The sequence below is a fragment of the Lates calcarifer genome, unplaced genomic scaffold (genome assembly GCF_001640805.2).
Source record: "Lates calcarifer isolate ASB-BC8 unplaced genomic scaffold, TLL_Latcal_v3 _unitig_3804_quiver_2352, whole genome shotgun sequence".
Lineage (NCBI taxonomy): Eukaryota > Metazoa > Chordata > Actinopteri > Centropomidae > Lates > Lates calcarifer.
The window spans coordinates 212-4,921 of record NW_026116546.1 but is presented as its reverse complement, the minus strand read 5'-3'; the positions used below and the strand labels follow the sequence as shown (position 1 = coordinate 4,921).

The 4,710-nt window shown below is 39.6% G+C and overlaps 1 long non-coding RNA gene across 1 annotated transcript; it reads left to right on the top strand.

Annotated features, from left to right (window-relative positions):
• Positions 1-737: 737 nt before the first annotated feature.
• LOC108894745 (uncharacterized) lies at positions 738-4,037 on the top strand. Its single transcript, XR_001962849.2, has 3 exons — positions 738-827; positions 2,776-2,889; positions 3,847-4,037. It is a non-coding gene; the product is annotated as an uncharacterized LOC108894745 (long non-coding RNA).
• The last annotated feature ends 673 nt before the right edge of the window (positions 4,038-4,710 follow it).

Sequence of the window (4,710 nt, the reverse complement as noted above, 5' to 3'; positions counted from 1 at the left end):
TTGATGCGGTATGTAAGTTTTCAAAGTTATTGGATATGCCAAAGGGAGCAGAAAATCATCTGGAACTGCCTAATATGAATTACATGTATGGTTGAGCTGTTGCGCCTTTGTAGCAGGAGAGGTGATTTCATTAATTCACAGCCGTTTCTCATGAAACGTTAATGATTTCAGTTTCCTAGTATTTTATCATGCAGTCAACCAAGGATTTTTAGTAGAAATTCAAACTATTCTGTTTAAAATGCCTAAATTTGAATTCCCAGTCAAGAGGAACAGCGTCTTCTGCTTTATTCTGCAACAAACCTCTCCTTGTTGCTGGTTTGAAATACCCCGAAATAAAGCAAAGTGTTGACTGGTGGCGCAGTCCCACATCAGCTGCCCTCCATCCTAGCGCTGTAAGAATGTGTCACACTTGATCTGGAAGTAGTAAATCCAGCATTCCATTTACAAACCACCAGACGTCCCATGATCTGACTGACAGAGAGAGCCCTTCCTGATGTGAGAATGGATCTCTTTGTTCTGAGGGCTCACAAGATAAAAGTTTGAGGAGCAGCGGCTTCAGCTCCAGATTGCGGATGTTTTTGGTTGTTGTTTTTTTCACTGGGAGGTCAGAACCGGGCTGCAAAAACTCAGACTTCTCAGTTTGATGCTGACGTGTTTGTTTTGCTTCCGTTAATCACATGACATTTCACCTGAATATCACACTAAATTTCTGTCTTTTCTCCCCTCTCTTTGACTCCCCACAGATTAACAGACCTGTCAGGCTCTCTCACAGATGGACCAGTAAACTATAAATACAAGACCAAATGCACTTGGTTAATAGAAGGATAGTAAGTATGAATGTTTTCACCCTCTTCCTATTATCATTAATCTTACTTAGTTCCACTTGGTTAAAAACAGCATTTTTTCTCCCTCTTTTTGTATCTGGCTTAAGGGCTCCAGATAAAGAGAGCTTTATTACTGTGTAAATAGAAGGAGTTTGTCTTGCACATTAACTGCTCAGAAAAGCATGCCACAGCATCTGAATGCACACAGTGATAGCTACAGCTATAGCTGTATGTGGTTTATTCTACTTTTGTCGAAATGCAGTGCCTGCATGCACTAAATGGGTACAATGGTATACAGGCCTGTAACAGTCACAAACAAAATGACAAATGTTAACAAAAATAAATAAATAAATAAATAAAAATCATTATCTAACACATCTGGGAACAATAAATGGTTTGTTTAGGGTTATCTCTTTAATGGTCTCTGTATCCTCTGAGATATTAGATTGGCTTCGGGCAAAGGACTGAGGATGTTTATTATTTCACTGGGAAACATTAAAAGACAGATTTGGTTCAAAAACATATTCGAAAAATGATTTAAGAATATTTTTATCCAGACCTGCGTCATTTCTTGATGGCAATAAATGGTGTCACAAGCGAGGTCAAATAAACCCAGCTCAATTCCGGCCCAAACCACAAATTTGCCTGAAGGGCTTCAACCACTGGATGGATTGCCATAATATTTGGTGCAGATATCTAGTTCACCGCTTTCAAAGGAAAGAAGTCTTAATGTTGCAACATAGATTCATAGGCCTTTATTCAAAATCTGAAATAACTGGATCGTCCATTAAAAGACAGAGCAGTCTTATATATTAAAGTCATGTTTACAACTGATTGTGATGACAGCTCTTGGATTGCTTGGATTATCCAATCTTCCAAAATGTCTGTTTCACATTGCCACTGAGTTTTGTATGGATATTCATGGTTTCCAGAAAAATATTTTTTTGACACCCTGACCTTGATTTGTCACCAACATCAGGACATAATTTCCCTTTGACAGTAACTTAAGTTCATAACACAAGGAATGTCCAAAAACTAGTTACAGGGTCTCATTTGTACTCAAGAAATCTCAAAATCAAATGGACAGAATTTGAAATGGCATGGAATTCTCTAAGAATAGCTAAATCAAAGTGAACAATAGTCAACATTGTTCACATTTACATGCACACTAATATCCCAGTCTTATTCAGGTTTTGATCATAGTTTGGATATGACTTTTACATGGAACTTCAATAAACCTGGTTGTCTTAAGTGCTAGAATTAAAAGCGGCTGGACTACTTTTAGGTTTCTTGAAGACATTTCACCTCTCATCTGAAAGGTTTTCTCAATTCTAAAGACTGGTTCGGGAGTCCCAGGTATTTGACCTCTTGGAGGTGGTCCTGAGAGTCATTAACCCACAGTTCGAGGTGTGAATGGGGGTTAAATCATCTGGGTAATGATCTCAAGACTTGTAGGTGGCTGATTGTTGATTTAAAATAAATCCAGTTGTCTTCAACTCTTAAGACTACCATGACCTAGATGACTGAGAACCTACAAAGATACATAAACCTGGTTATTTCCCTTCATATCAGCATTTTGATCCTTAGCACATCTATTATTATGATTTTTATTATACAGCCACAATATCCAGGTACTCCATTCAACACATACAGGTTTCTCAAAACTTATTTCAGGGTTCTGAAACCGGGATACGATCATTTGCAAACACATAACTAGGATACTCTGCAGACACATCAACTGCAGTGTCTAGGAGGCTTATATAAAGAAAAGGACACACTTCATAATGACTTCACCGTAGAAAAATGGTTTTCTGAGGCATGTGTGAGACCCAGGAGACACTTTTGAAAAGTAAGAATCATATGAGCATATAGGCCATATATATTCATCAATTTCACTTTTGTCACACCTATCTATTCTGTGTTCTCTCTCCTCTCTCTCCCTGTCTCCCAGCCCTAATGCAGTTCTCAGGCTGCGCTTCAATCACTTTGCCACAGAGTGCAGCTGGGACCACATGTACATCTATGATGGAGACTCCATTTATGCCCCTTTGATTGCGGTCTTCAGGTGGGCACCTGCTATTCTGAATGGGAGAGCTGTTCAGGGAGGGGAGGGGGGTTTATGGAAATGACTCAGGTAGCCTTTGGCATAGCTTCAAACACTTCAACAAATTTGCACTTATGCAGTCAAATGACTCGTACGGGCAAACAATGAGCCTCATAATTACCACCGTGCCACAATATGACGATAATAGAAAGAAAATATTGGAATTACTCACATTAGCCCTGAATACCACTTCTTTTTGTGGAACTTCATTGCATTTTTTCTCCACAGGAAAATCCACAAGCATGTGGGTAGCACGCTTTCATTTCACACAAATTCAAATTAAAACAGTAATGCCACAATAATTTGCCAACCTTCCACTTTCTACTCTGCTCCACTGAGGCTTATCTCCTGTTGAGAGTTCAGTTGCTCCCAGGATATGAAGGGGCTAATTTGGCCCATTCCAACCAAGAAAAAAAAAAAAATCTGGCATTTGAATATACAAAGCTTAGACTTGTGTAGAATTATTATCTACAGTAAATAAGCTTACATTGTTCATTATAGATTGGTACATATTTGTGTTGAAGAAATGAGCAGCTGCAGTCGTAGCAGGGAGGAGGCTTTGACTCAGATTCATTATGGGTGAGGGTACATTTGCAGTGCATTGCATTTATTAAACGAGACAGGCCGACCAAATAAGAAACTGGCAACCCCCACTGAAAAACCTCATCAAACAAATCAAAACGAAATGCACTATGACTCTGCTGTGCAATGTTATTCTACTTTAAAGCTAATCACGGTCATATTTTTAGTGGGTTCTGCAATTCCTGAAATGGAATCCTTTTCATCTTACAGCTCTCCAGTGGTGCTTTTAGACCAATGTCCATAAAAAACAGCAGCATTTCAAAATGCTTTTTATTACTATTGCTTTTTGTTGAGAGGGACTGTCTCTCTTTTCCTCTCTCTCCTACTATTCTTCAGTGGTCTAGTGGTACCAGAGACCCGGGGTAATGAGACAGTCCCAGAGGTGGTTACGACATCCGGCTACGCTCTGCTTCACTTCTTCAGCGATGCTGCTTACAACCTGACCGGCTTCACCATCACCTACTCGTACGTCTAGATGTCAGCCCTCCTTCACTCTTTTTCTAGTCTCTTTTTGCCTGCCTTTCTGTCCCAGTGTCATGCTTAAATTCACAGTGATGTTCAGTGATCTATATTTTCTATACTGACAGTGGATCAAACGACTGTAATGTGAAAGGGGTCACACAGTTATACACAGCTGCAAAGGTGAGGCCCAAAGTTTTTTTTTTTTTTTTTTTTTTTTTAACCTTTTTAGCCCATGTCAACAGTCTGAGTCTGATAAACCCACTGTACACTGCACACACCCAGCAGCACCAAAGGCAAGCAAAGTAAGCAACTAGCTGATGGTGAAAGGGGAACATCTAGCAGCTTAAGAATGTCAGGAATCAGCAGCACACAAACACACAGGACAGATACGTGGGAAGCCTTGCAACAGTTTTACTGATTTTGGTTTCCCCTACTCAAAAGCCACAGTCACCACCTCTTACACAGACACACACGCCAGGCTGCTTTGCCAGCAGTGATAGCCATGATGGAAAACTGAAACACACTGTATCGAGGTAAAGGTTGTCATGACGACCCTCTGTCACAGCAGCAAACCTGCTTTTTGTATTAAACAAATGATTTTCTGCCTCTTGTCCATGACTCCTTTTTTTTTTTTCCATCAGTCTGTATCAGCTTCTTTATTTGTCTGATATTACAGAGAAAACAGTGAGTAACATTTGATTTTCTTTATGTGCAATTTCATTATTTAGGCTCCTAGTT